This window comes from Mirounga angustirostris, unplaced genomic scaffold (assembly GCF_029215605.1).
Source record: "Mirounga angustirostris isolate CCGP_5_RB_7025 unplaced genomic scaffold, mMirAng1.0.hap1 SCAF_1, whole genome shotgun sequence".
NCBI lineage: Eukaryota > Metazoa > Chordata > Mammalia > Carnivora > Phocidae > Mirounga > Mirounga angustirostris.
Genome location: NW_026991709.1, coordinates 20831192 through 20846889, shown reverse-complemented (window position 1 = coordinate 20846889; position 15698 = coordinate 20831192).

The window sequence follows — 15698 nt, the reverse complement described above, 5'->3', positions numbered from 1 at the left end:
TGTTATCATAACCCAATTTAATTAGAAAAAGTTAAGTTGACAAAAGGACTCTTAACTACTTAGATATGAAGAAACAAATAAAAAAAGAAAGAAACATCAATAGCCAATTCTCAAATCAAAGAAATAATCTAAAGGAAAAAAATTTGAAATCCAGAAGACAATCAAAAGGGTAATATTTCACCTCACTTCTTGAATTAATTTTGAGAATATTTATCTTAATAAGAATTAGTACAACTTATCCTAGTAATTTATTATTTTGTCATCTGTCTGCATGCAGTAGTCTAATTTAGTCAAAAGGACTTATGGTTATAATACCATCTTCTTTCTCATTCTTAGTATTGTCTATTTTGTCCTTGTAAATGTGATCCAATTCAAGAAATCTAGCAACATAATCTGTTATACAAATTGGAAGCACATAATAGAATAATATCAAAACGTGCTGAAATACCATCCATTAAAATTGTTCTGCCATTTACTAATGAAAATTTCAGAATAAAAATGAAAATTATAAAACTACTTAAAGCCACAAGAATATTTTCTAAAAATTCAGCAGGGAATAATGAATTCTAGAGTAGTAAAACCCTATTGATGAAAATCATGATATAGACATAGAAGCGGGGTGCCATTTTTTCCTTCTAGATCTGAGAATTTGCTTTTAGGAAATCCAATAAGGGTGGGATGTGGATTATGTTGCTAGGGACCATTGTTTATGCTAAACATGACTAACTTTGCAAATTACATCTGGCTTGGGAGGAACCACATATATTCTATAGGAAAGATATAGCTGGGGCTTCCCTCAATGTGGTGAGACTTGTGTTATATTTGAAGATCAGCAGAGAGGTTTACTTTTCTGGAGCAGAATGTGCAGGAAGGAAGCATGTTATGTGTTCAGAAATGAAGCAGAATTTTAGAGGCTATGCTAAGAACTCTGGATTCATTTACTCTGAATAAACTAGGGAGACATTTTACTTAGGATTCCAAGGACTGAGTCAGGAGAATAAAGAAGAATATGTTGTATAATTGCCTGAGGATGTCAGAACCTTCTATCCTTTATGACCTCTTGGAAAATCATGAAATTTGCACCATCAGCGTGAATGTCCTTTTTCCTCCAGTTCCAGTCTACAGCGGTAGTACAGGGTCGGAGTAGGTGAAAAGGTAGATGTAATCGGGCTTGAGGTAATGCCAAGGGGAATAACGAAATGAGATATTGGCAGAGTAGAGAGAAACACAACATAAAGTGAAATGTACTAGAGTGATTAAAATAATTAGACATGGATTTGAAGCTGGATGAAGAATGAACAAACTGCAAAAAGTAAGAAAAAAGGAGTGGTAGCTATAGAGTGATCTGATGTGTGAAAATAGAATAAAACAAGTTATCATAAAATATAAATACATGACATATCTTTAGAGGTAAAGATTTAATATAATAAAAATATTGACTCTAGGAAATTAATTAATTTTAGGAAAATATATACCTACATGTTTAAAAGTCTATTGATGGGATAGCTTTCATATTGAGAACCACTATAAAAACACTACAATCAAGTCAATATTTTATTGGTATAAATATAAATAATTAGATCACTGATACAGTAGATAGTATTCAGAAATAGAGGGCATTCATATGATTAAATCATGCACATACAAAGAGATTTTTACATATTGGCGAGAAATTAGTAAGCAATACAATAGAGAAATGGGCAAAAGGTGTGAAAAGACTTCACATATGAGCAAATTTACATGTCTAAAAATGTATAAAAAGATGTTCAATCTCCTTAGTACTCATGGAAATACAAATAAAATCACAATTAGTTACCACTGTATCCTTGACAGGTAAAATAAAAAAAAAAATAGAATGAGAACATCTATTGCTAACATTCCTTGCTAGTACAGATGCACATTCTAAAAATATTATTTAAAAAAAATCTGTGCAACTTTTATATTTATTAAAATAAAATATGTTTACCTTATAGCGTCACTCCTAGAAATCTATTCCGCAGAAATAAAAATTTTAGTACTTAAAGCAACACATGCACAGATATTTATTATAGATCTGTTATAGCAAAGTAAATACCCAGCAATAAATGAATGGAAAGATAAAATTATGGGAGAGTTAGACCATGGAATATTATATAGTTTCTTATTTAAAAAAAATAAGGATTTATTTATATGAGAGGAGAGAAAGAGCAGGGGGAGAGGCACAAGAGAGAATCCTCAAGCAAACTCCCACTGAGAGTGGAGCCCCAATCCCAGGACTCAGATCATGACCTGAGCCGAAATCAAGAGCAGGATGCTTAACTGACTGAGCCACCCAGGTGCCCCAAAGTCTTTTAAAATGCATAGAAAAATCTACTTCCTACACATTCTGTTCAGAAAAGTAAATCTCTCTGCTGTTCTTCAAATACAACACACCATGCATGCTCCACAACTCTGTCGTGCTTGACTGACATTCACCAAGATATGTACTTGGTTAACTTCCTCAGCTACTTTAATGTTTTGCACACATCTCAGCCTGATCATGTTACTGAGTTTTGAAAAGCACTTTCTACATGTGGTAGGCAGAATTCTAGACTCCCTGCCCCCTGGTGGTGTACGCTGCCTCTATTATCTCCTTGATAGAAGGGCCCCACTTTTTAATATGATGTGATTTCTCTCCTGCAATTAAGTTATATTCAATAGCAATGGTGGAGGGATTTTGCAGATGTATTTGACTTTTTCATCCATTTAACATCGAAATGTATTTTTTTAGACAGTTGTAAACTGCAAGACAAAAGGTTTAGTTCTGATACTAATAATACATTTCCCAGAAATTATAGGCATTGTGACTTCATTGATACATGGATTTTATTTCTTTTCCACATAGCTGTGAATAAAAGTTAGTTTTCATTTCATTCAATGTAAAAATTGCAAGCATGGTAGTATTTCAATGAAAGAGCATGCATAATTCATGATTTTTAATATTTAATAGATTTTTACACCATATGGTTTAACAAGGTAAAGATACAAACTGGAAAAGCATGGGGCAAAGAAGTGTTTATTTCCAATGGATAGAAATAAACATGTGATGTCACATATTTCTTCTCAAGAAATATTAGATGTAATAAAGTCTTATCAAAAGGAAGAGAGAAAAGTTGAGAGATGCCTAATTCAAACTGCACTCTCTGTGGGGGTCATAACTTGGCTAACTTATTCTGAAAACAGTACCTTTCTCTTTTATTGAAGGTACCTCAGAAGTGAGGATGATTCCTTCTCATAACTAATCCAAATGCTTACTTTCTAAATCTTATTTTCTCTGGAGAGTAATCATCTTTCATCCAAGTATAAGTCTGATTTCTGGTACTGGATATAAAGTGGTAGCTTGGTTCAGAGGAAGCCTCCCTCTGAGAAAAATAATAAAATCTGGATAACATACAAAATATCAGCTTTTGAGAGGATCAAAGAGCAGCCATCAAGGCAGGTATGTTGGGCATAGTGAGAGGGGATTGGTCACAATGCTGAAAAGGAGTAAAATTATCTACTGATTTATTATACATGCCTGACATTGCCAATTTTCCACTTCGATCAACTGCCAATCTGTAAGCTCTGTGAGATGTAGAAGTTCAGTAGATAGTGGTGGCTCAGAGCCTTTGGCATTCTCCCCAACTTAGGAAGAGAAACCTTGCTGTTCAGAGCTATTCACGCCAGCCAGGAATTAAGGGACCAGGATTTAAAAAAAAAAAAAGAAAGAAAGAAACTGCAGGGAAGTGAATGCCAAGTTTGCACCACTTTTTGCCTACGCAGATGCTTACAGGCAATTGTCTGAAAAACTAAGAAAGCAACAGATAAGAGGCTAAAAATCTCAAAAGAGCTTTCAGGAGAGTTAAGGTGTTGAGAAAACAAACAAATAAATAAAAAATAGAAATTTAAATCCAGCTAAGAAAGGGAAGGAAACTGTTCAACAATTCGTGTTTCAGATGAGACCCTTCAAATACTATTTCCAAGAGATTGAAGCAGATCAGAATAGTCCTTACAAAAACTATAATGTAGCCCGGAAACATGCCAAGTTCTGATGAATCAAGATGATTTTCCCTTATACTCTTTATGTATATGTATCTTTATCGCTTCCTCTTCCTCTCTATCTACCTGTTATCTACCTACCTACCTACCTGCCTGTTTATCTACCTACCTATCTACCTCTCCATCTCCTTTCTACTATAAGTGATACACAGCTGGAATGATTTATTAATAAAGAAACTCCAGACCTATGGTTTCACCATTGAAGTCTTTTATTTTATTGTGAAATGGGAGCAATATATTTGAAAAGACCAAAAAAAACCCTTTTTATTATTATTGATTTTGTTATTATTAGTATTGTTGTTATGACGATGATGATGATGATGATGTAGTGATTCAAAACTTGAAAGTCATTTTGGGATATTGTGGTACCTGAGAACATCCTTATGAATAATGAGTTCCTTATATTCATTCACCAGTTTTTATTTCTGCTTATTTTAATGTTTTAGTATTATAAGTTTTAGAAAATAGTATTATAAGTATTTAGTATTATAAGTTTTAGAAAAATAATATTGCTTTTGGTATGTCTAGAGAAGAAATATTCTTTGGCAATAATCATGTTTAATAATTTTGACATTGGGCTAGTTTTATGCTGCTACATATTTACTTGGTTTTTAGTGCATTCACTAACTCTTTATAAGTCTTTAAATTATAAACTGATTTCTTGTAGTCCTTTATAACTTAATGGACAGAAGGAATTTACATAAATTACTTTGATGGGTCTATGCTTGAGACATATTATAAAATTAAGAGCTTTGGACAAATGGGTATCCATTTGTGCAAATAAATGTTTATTAACTAGTTAAAACATTGAACTTTATGTTACTTTTACATTCTAAATGGCAATCTTTTAGCTTTACAAATTAAAGGTTTGTCAACTATCATTCAAATATCAATTTTCAATGACCTAAAGGAAGCTAAGTAGAAAAAAGGAGAGAAAACAGAACAAATTTTAACAACATATGAGAACACTCTCCTTTTACTCTTTCAGCCAGATATGTTATCTAATCTGAACATGAAAGAACACTAAATTTGGTAAATAGTAAATTCCTTTTTTTTTCCAATGAGTTAAAAAACACAGCAGGTTTACTTGGAGAAGAAAGTTGATAAGTCCCATTAATCTTTTATCATGAAGGTACTTGATTCATGTTCCATGATTACTAATCAGATACTTAATTCTAGGCCCATTTACAAAGAAAAAAATCAAAATATTTTAATTCTGACAGCTGAGATACTAACAAATAAAACTTCATAATTTTTTCTGTTTTATGTAGATTTCCTTTTTAATTAAAATACAATGTTTATAATAATCACTGAATCCAGTTTGGTGAAACTACTCAGAATTTTCTGGTGTGATTTATGGTTAAGTATATATATTAATTTTACATTAAAATTTATTTTTACTAGGGCTCACTGGTGATTTGTGTTATTGTATCCGAAAATTGTAATTGTATTGTATTGTAATTGTACAATACAATTGTAATTGTATTGCAATTGTCATTGTATCCGAAATTATAATACATCTATTATTTCTTGAAAAATCCTTAATCAATGTATATTTAGAGATAAAATGAACAAATCTAAATATATTTCCAAAAAAGAAAAAAATATATAAGAATATATACCATATCCAGGGGCGCCTGGGTAACTCAGTCTGTTAAGTGTCTGCCTTTGGCTCAGGTCATGATCCCAAGGTCCTGGGATTGAGCCCCAGGTCGGCTCCCTGCTCAGTGGGGAGTCTGCTTCTCCCTCTCTCTCTGCCTCCCCCTTCCACTAGTGTTCTCTCTCTTGCTCTCTCTCTCAAATAAATGAATAAAAATACAATATTTCTTTTTAAAAAGGAATACATATCATACCCAAATGAGAATAAGCTTTTGTAATGCAATGAATCTCAAGGATTTTTGGTGATAGACTTTCTAAAATGATGTGTCAGATTCTAAGATGAAAGAAGCATGTATAACTTTGAAAACAATATGGGTCTTTTTTTTTTTTTTTAAGATTTTATTCATTTATTTGACAGAGACAGAGATAGCGAGAGCAGGAACACAAGCAGCGGGAGTGGGAGAGGGAGAGCAGGCTTCCCGCCGAGGAGGGAACCTGATGCGGGACTCGATCCCAGGACCCTGGGATCATGACCTGAGCTGAAGGCAGACGCTTAACGACTGAGCCACTCAGGCACCCAACAATATGGGTCTTTGAACCATTGAATTGATTGGCTTGTAGACATATTGCTTTAAATACAAGATTAACTTTTTTCAATTAAAGATGAGTATGGGTCAAAAGAGATATAGAGAGTAACTACTTTAACAAATATTGCTTTACTGATTTTGTTACAACTCACCAAAACTTTTTTGAATGCAATGGTCCAAAGGTCTTGCCCAGTATAATATGTACACATAAAAATTTCTAGAAGAATGTGCCAAAGTGAAAATCAGACATATAGTGAAAATAATTTGTTGAGAATGACAAAAATCTAAAATGAAAACAATATTCATTGTAGTATTTTTAATATGGACATAGTTATGCATAACATACAATAAGAGATGTTCAGTAGAGTTCAATATTAACTTATCGGTCTTCTTTCCAGAGGACAGGTAGGAACCCTCTGGCAAATGATTGAAAAATATCAGCTAGGTACTCTTTTGCAGGAATTTCCTTCCTTTTATTTCTCAGCTTCTCCAGTTCCTGTGGATATTCTGAAGTGTGGATTTAACAGACTTTTTATTCTTTATATATACTAATCTGTGTTGTAAAGTGTATGTGTACACAGACAGACAGACACACAAGTTCCTTGTCATTATTTAACATTAAAAATATTATTAATTTTATTTTGTTATGAAACCTTACAGAATAATAATTAACATTTATTGACTTCAATTTGCCAAATCTTCAAAAGCACTTAACATGGATGATTTGTTTTAATGCTCAGAACAACTCTTTAAGGAAAACGCTATTGCTGCAATTCCTATTCTTCATTAAAGGAACATAATCTGTAAAGGAAACTGTTCAGACTCACTCTAACTGGAGATCGGGAAGGGAATCTCACACATAAGCTATCTGAGCCCTGCCTATTACATCGCCATCAACGAGCATTTGTTGACATATAGTACAGATTTGTTTGGGTTCATTTTTTTGTATTTATTTTATATATTTCACAGAGCCTGGCTGTTCTCCAATGTGCTCTACAGATTCCTAGCTCTCTGTTTGACTTGTTGACACCAGTTATGCTTCTCTTTATCTCAGTCGTTCCCTATCTCTGACCTCAGCAACCTCTGCCCATGTCCATGCACCTGGCCACACTGTGTTTCTTCTGCTGGCATCATTTTACACATAAGAGCTTTACAAAAAAATAATAAAGTCATATCTCTGTTGGAGGCTGAGCAAAAGAATCACAACCAATAGCATAGCGGAGTAAAACTTCTTTTTGGACATAGTCAAAATGCTCTTATGGCTCTAGTTCTCTAATTGTTTTTCAGTGTTTTACTCCAAGAGGCTGTAGAAATACAGCTGATTACTGATTATATTTAGTGGAAAACTCCGTAACAGAAAATACTGCCATTCTCTCCAAATTAAAAAAAAAAAAAAAAAAGGTAGGGGGCTGGTGGTAAGTGATACTTTGTTCATTCTCTTTTGTTTGTTTGTTTTTGTAACAGTTTTATAAACATTTTCTACTTTTAAAACAATATTCACTTTTGACGCACGTTGGTGGCTAAGCTGATTGTGTCCAACTCTTGATTTTGGCTCAGGTCATGATCTCATGGTTGTGAGATTGAGCTCTGTGTCAGACTCTGTGCTGGGTGTGGAACTTGCTTAAGATTCTCTCTCTCTCTCCCTCTGTCCCACCCCCCAGCTCATGAACTCTCTCTCTCTGTCAAAAAATAAATAGATAAAAAATAATAAAAACAATATTCACTTTATATTAATTGATATTAATATTTTCAGAGAAAAATATTTCTATATTATCTAGGATAAATCATGCTAACTTCCATCATCTGCAGAAAAAATATAATGAGTTAGCCTTTATTATTCATGTTAACATGGATTATTTTTACAAAATGATTCTGAAAAAGATAAAGCATAAGTGTCACAATAACTAAACATATATTAACATTAATAGGTATATGAAAAGATGCTCATTGTCGCTAATCATCAGAGAAATGCAAATCAAAACCACAATGAGATATCACCTCACATCTCTTAAGATGGCTATTACTAAAATGTCAAAAAGGAACAAGTATTGGCGAGGATGTAGAGATCCGGGAATCTTGGTGCACTATGAGTGGGAATGTAAATTGGTATAGCCATTATGGAAAACAATATGGAAGTTCCTAAAAAAATAAAAAATAAACCTGTCATATGATCCAGCAATCCCACTTTTGGGAATATACCCAAAGGAAATAAAATCACTATCTCAAAAAGATATCTGTACTCCCATGTTCACTGCAGCATTATTCACAACAGCCAAGATATAGAAACAATCTAAATTACCTTAACATCTGTCCCTTGACAGATGAATGGATAAAGAAAACATAGTGTGTGTGTGTGCATGGGCATGCACACACCCACCCCCCCCACAAACACCCTGGAATATTATTTGACTTTATTTTTTTTATTTTTTTAAAAGATTTTATTTATTTATTTATTTGAGAGAGAGAGAAACAGCATGAGAGGGGATAGGGTCAGAGGGAGAAGCAGGCTCCCCGCTGAACTGGGAGCCCTATGTAGGACTCGATCCCAGGACTCCGGGATCATGCCTGAGCCGAAGGCAGTCGCTTAACCAACTGAGCCACCCAGGTGCCCTATTATTTGACTTTAAAGAAAAGAAATCCTGTCATTTGCAACAACATAGATGGAAACTGGAGGACATTATGCTAAGTGAAACACACTAGATACAGAAAGACAAAAAATTCATGATCTCACTTATATGTGAAATTAAAAAAACAAATAGTTACATTCATAATAACAGAGAGTACCATGGTAGTTACCTGGGGCTGGAGGGTGGAGTAGGATGATTTGATGATAGTTGCCAGTTAACTATTGAATACTTTATTTGAAAAAATTATCTGGTGCTAAATACCTTCATTTGATAGACTTTGACTTCAGGCACTTGGTTATTCAGATATAATAGTATCTGTAGAGCTACTATTACTTTTGTCATCATTCTATTGATGCAATTGTGATAAACACATTCTTTATTTAAAATAAAATAAATATTTCATTTTATTATTTTTAAAGATTGTATTTATTTATTTTTAGAGAGAGTGTGTGTACGTGCACAACGGTGGCAGCAGATGAAGAGGGAAAGGGAGAGGGGAGAGAATCCCAAGCAGACTCCACGCTGAGTGTGGAGCCCACATGGCACTCAATCTCAGGACCCGAAGATCTCAATCTGAGCTAAAACCAACAGCCGAACGCCCAACTGACTGAGCCACCCAGTCTCACCAACACTCCCCTTCCTATATTCTTACAATTTTCAAATGAAATTAATTGTGATCTATAGCTAAGCTGACACTGAATATCATTAAATGCTACAATGTTGCTGACTTAAAATAGGTAATTATTTTTCCATGATGTAAGAATTTCAGGTTTTTTCTTAATATTCCTTAGCCAGTCTTTGTCTATGAAATAGTCTCGCCAAAAAGTGTCCACAAAAATGAAAGTTTTCCTTAAAGTCCATTATCATTTCTGTTTTTTTTTTTTTTAAGTTAGAGACTTTGAGAGAGAAATGAGGGGAAAAAAAAGAATAGTTCTACTTAAAAATGGAAGTCAATTACCTTTAAGCTTTGAACCACCTTGCTATTTCAAATCCTGCATCTGCATCAACATTATGCCATCTAGTAATTGCACAATATATGTCAGATAAAAGGAGAGTGATCCAAATTCAATATATCTTAAATCATTTTTCCTCCAAAGGAGAGGAATATTAGAGGTCACAGGAACAGCTTACTAAGGTGGCATTTGAAGCTGCTATCTATATACATTGAATACTTTTTAAATATTCCTGAAAAAGCAAAGGAAAAGTGTTTTGTGTTACAAATATAATAATAAAAACTAGATAATTATATGTATATCTTTTTTCTCAATAGTTGAAATCCAATTTTTTTTTCTGAAAATGAACTGGTCAGATGGTCATAATGAGACCATAAGAACATTTATAACATTACTAATTTATTATTATAGTCTAATACTTTTATTCTTATCAACTTCTGAAATATATAAATTGCATATATCAGCTTGAGAAAGATAGAGATTGGGAAAGAATCTATTTTATCTCATAGTTTTTATGGTTCAGGATTTCAGAGGTGGGTTAGCTGAGTGGTTCTGGTTGGCGGTCTTTTTTGAGGTCGCGTTGAGATATTGGCTTACACAGGAATATCTATGTCTAAGATGGCCCACTCCTGTGGTGTTTGACTACAGGAGGTTCCAGTTCTTTCCCACATGGGACTCTTCATGAATACTTGAGCAACTTCAGGTTGTAGTCGTTGATTCCCGCAGATTAAGAAATCCAATAAAGGGAAACCTAATTTGCAATGCTTTCATTGCCTTGCCTCAATCACACAAACATATTCCAATAACCTGTTGGTAACACAGGTCAGCACTATTCAATATGGGAGAGAATTTCAACAAGGTTGAAACATTCGGGGCTATCTTGGAGCCTGGTTTTTACACATACAAAGGTTTTTGGAGTTGGCGGGGAACAACTTTCCTAAGGAGGAAAAAGCACATAGAAAAGCTATGAAACAGGAACGAATTTGGCATTTTCAAAGTAGATTAAAAAAAAAAAAACCAAAAAACAACAAAAAAAAACAGGCCAGTGAGCACTGAAGAGCAAGGTGTAGGAAAGGGAGGCAGAAGCCAGATCATGTGGCACCTTTGTACACATGTTTAAAAATTTGGTGCTTATCCTAAGTGAAATGGAGATTCACTGAGGTGATTTGATTAAGAGGGGGATAGTATGAGTTGACTTTTTCAAAGATTACTTTGGTGGTTGGGTAGATATTAGATCATAGGGAATGAGAGAGAAGGCAGAAAGACCAAATACAGTCACTAATACTATTTGCTATAAGAAATCTGAAATGAAATTAGTCTTTCCCTGAAGAAGTAAAATTTGAGTAGTTCATTAAAGACACTCAATTCTAAAAGCTAATATGTCCCCTATACTTTTAGAATTCTCACTGAATTTCATCCTTGAATACAATATCAAGAAATTCTTTATGTTTAACTCTCTTTTTCAGGAGACATACTATTTCATATCTTTAGATTTCAATATAACAGTGACAGTGCTTTCTTGATTTAAAAATTGCCAAGTAATTTTCCACTTATTATCTCTCATTTGAATATGATTCTATTAACACAGCTTTTCTAACTTTTCCAATGCTTATATATGTTGATTATATTTATTTTCTTTGCTCACATGGCTCTTCTTTGCATTAATATTAAATATATTCAAAATCAGTACCTGCTTCTAAAGGTTTTTTTTTTTTTGTATTTGTATTATTTTTTTTTAATTTAAATTAAGTTAGCCAACATATATAGTACATCATTAGTCTCAGATGTAGGGTTCAACAATTTATTCGTTGCATATTATACCCAGTGCTCATCACATCAATTGCCCTCCTTAATGCGCATCACCCAATTACCTCATACCCCGTATCCCCACCCACCTTCCCTTCAGCAGCCCTCAGTTTGTTACCTATAGTTAGGAGTCTTTCATGGTTTTTCTGCCTCTCTGATGACTTCCCATTCAGTTTTCCCTCCCATTCCTTATGATCCTCTTGGCTGTTTCCTGTATTCCACATATGAGTGAAATCATATGATAATTATCTTTCTCTGATTGTCTCATTTCACTTAGCATAAAATCCTCCAAAAGGGCACCTGCTTTTAAAGTTTTATCAAGTTTTTCTTGAATTGTTTCTACACTCAGGGTGTCCACTAAGTTATGCTTAGATCCTATGACAACATTTTTCATAAAACTAAATCACTAAATTTATATAAATCCAGTCTTTGAAAATCAAGAGGTAGGAATGAAAAATATGTAGCAATAGAGAAATATTAGAACAATTTGACATTAAGAAAGGAAATAAAATATGATACTCTTTTTTAAAAATTTGTAAAAACTTTTTTAAAAAAACTTTAAAAAACAGCTTGCCTTGTATCATTATATTTCGGAGATTTTGATAAGAATGTTACAGAGAATTTTATTGAATACAATATATGGTAAAAATACAGCAATTGAACGGTTGGGAAGAACCATTGCCTTTTCTGTGTTAAATGATCGTATAATAGCATGTAAACCACAAAAAAAAAAAAAATTCCTTATACAATGTATTTTCAAGGTGGGTATTATCAAACCTCTGTAGTTTCTGATTGTGATCTATATATTAAAAAAATTTTCATGTTCATTCTATCAATTATAGTCCACATCAAAATGCATGATTGTATTCCCAGAATACCAGAGTCACAGTCTCAAAGCTTAGCAAGGCAATTCTAATTTCTTTCAGGCAATGAAGTGAATTTAGATAAGTGTTGTTTTTTTTTTTTTTTTCAAAGTTGAAGTGATTTTTTATTAGGCTTTTAATTTCAATTCCAGTATAGTAAGCACACAGTATTACAGTAGTTTCAGGTGTACAATATAGTAAATCAACAATGCTGTACATTACTCAGTGCTCATCTTGAGTGTACTTTTTAATCCCCATCACCTGTCCCCCTCCCCCCCCCCCGGTAACCATCAGTTTGGCCTCTATATTTAAGACTCTGTTTCTTGGTTTCTCTATATATATTTTCCTTTGCATATTTATTCTGTTTCTTAAATTCCACAAATGAGTGAAATCGTATGGTATTTGTCTTTCTCTGACTTATTTCGCTCAGCATTATACTGTCTAGCTCCATCCATGTTTTGCAAATGGAAAGATTTCATTCTTTTTTTATGGCTGACTGATATTCCATTATATATACCATATTTTCCTTATCTACATGTCTATTGATAGACACTTGGGTTGCTTCCATAATTTGACTATTGTAAATAATGCTGCAATAAACATAGGTGTGCATGTATCCCTTTGAATTAGTGTTTTTGTATTTTTTGCATAAATACCCAGTAGTGTGATCACTAGCTCATAGGGTAGTACTATTTTTTTAATTTTTGAGGAGCCTCCATATTGTTTTCCATAGTAGCTGCACCAGTTTGCATTCCCACCAACAGTGCAAGATGGTTCCTTTTTCTACACAACCTTACCAACACTTGCTGTTTCTTGTGTTTTTTATTTTAGCCCTTCCCTGACAGGTGTGAGGTGATATCTCATTGTAGTTTTGATTTGCCTTTTCCTGAGGATGAGTGATATTGAGCTTATTTTCATGTGTCTGTTAGCCATCTGGATGTCTTCTTTGGGGAAATGTCTGTTCATGTCATCTGCCCATTTTTTAACTGGCTTATTTGTTTTTGGAGTGCTGAAGAGTTATTTATGTATTTGGATTCTAACCCTTTATTGGATATGTCATTTGCAAATATCTTCTCTCTTTCAGTAGGTTACCTTTCAGTTCTGTTGATTGTTTCCTTCACTGTGCAGAAGATTTTATTTTGATGTAGTCTCCAAGAGTTTATTTTTGCTTTTATTTCTCTTGCCACTGAAAACATATCTAGAAGTATGTTGGTATGGCCAATGTCAGAGAAATTACTGCTTGCACTCTCTCCTAGGATTTTTATGGTTTCATGTCTCACATTTAGGTCTTTAATCCATTTTGAGCTCATTTTGTGTGTGGGTGTAAGACAGTGGTCCTGTTTTCATGTAGCTGTTCAGTGTTCCCAGCACCATTTATGGAGGAGATTGTCTTTTTCCCATTGGATATTCTTTCCTGTTTTGTGGAAGATTAATTGACCATATAATTGTGGGTTTATTTCAGGGTTTTCTATTGTGTTCTATTGATCTATGTGTCTATTTTCATACCAGTACCATACTGTTTTGATCACTAAAGTTTTGTAATATAAGTTGAAGTCTGGAATTATGCTTTTCTTTTTCAAGGTTGCTTTTGCTATCTGGGGTCTTCTGTGGTTCCATACAAATTTTAGGATTGTTTGCTCAAGTTCTATGAAAAATGCTGCTGGTATCTGCTATTATTTTCATAAGGATTGGATTAAATATCTAGATTGCTTTGGGTAGAATATTTTAACAGTATTTATTCTTCTAACCCATGAGCATGGGATGTCTTTCCATTTCTTTGTGTCATCTTGAATTTCTTTCATCAGTGCTTTATAAGTTTTCAGAGTACACATCTTTCACTTCTTTGGTTAATTTTCCCCCTAAAGTCAGGAACAAGACAAGTATGTTCAATCTCACCACTTTTATTAAACATAGTACTGGAAGTCCTAGCCACAGCAATTAGACAACAAAAAGGAATAAAATGTGTCCAAATTGGTAAGAAAGAACGTTAAATATTTTCTTAACAAATGATAAAAAATGGAAAATATTAAACTCATAGATATGTCTTCCTATTAACCATTCTAGATTTTTGTTTGTCAGTGAAAAATATAAATAAGTTAAAAGCACCTACTGATTTGTTCCACATCACTGAGGCAGAATTAAAACACCATGCCTTGGGAAAGAGAAGAGAAGCACATAAACATAAAAATTCAAAGTATTTTAGTAGTCATATTTCAAGCATCTGTGTGTTTATTTGTATATGTATGTGCATGTCATACATACAAGAATATATGCGTATGTATAAACATGAATGTACGTATATGAATATATACTTATATGTATACATTTATATTTGTCATTAATTTATTCATACACACAGCCCAAATTATTTATTCTACCTAAATGACATTTTTGTTACTTTACCAATGCTAATGGATTATAATGTAAATAATAAGCACAAATCACACCAGCAGATTTAAAATTTTGTAATAGTCATATTAAAATATAAAAAGCAAAAGGTGAAATTAAGAATTAAGCATAATCATATAGTTTATTTAATCCAGTATATCAAAATATTATTTTAATATGTAATCACTATAAAAATTATCATGATATATTTAACATTATTTTTTCAAACCAAGTCTTGCAAATAAGTGTGTATTTTAAACCTACAGCATATCTCAATTAGGATTAGCAATATTTCAAATATTCACTACTTACAGGTGGCCCTTTGATACTATATTGGACCACAGGTCTATAATGATTTAAGGAAAAATTTAATCCACTCTTACTCTAAATTGTTCCTTTAACAGTATTATCTTCAATAAGTGCCATATCTTCTAAGAAAGTATAAAAGAAATTCCATGTATGACTTCTCAGCTGCCTTTATCAAATGAATGTATTGACTTCAATTTAAAGAAAAAAAAAGATAATATGATATATTCTGTAAAGATATAGATATATCAGAGCTAGTGTTCAGCAAATGAAAGCAGTCTTTTATGAGGAATGTATAAATCACTCATATACTCTAAAAATAGATTGAAAATATTTCAGGTACTTTATTTTGCTCAAAAGATTGACACAGCAGGTTTAAATGTATACAGTTAAGGAAAAAAGAAACAGGGGAAAAGGAGGCAGAAAACCCATGAGACTTGAGAGCCCTGAATGACTGAATCCGAGAGCCTCAAGTGTTTGAACAAGGAGACTTTAAAGAGAGGTTTGAGCTTG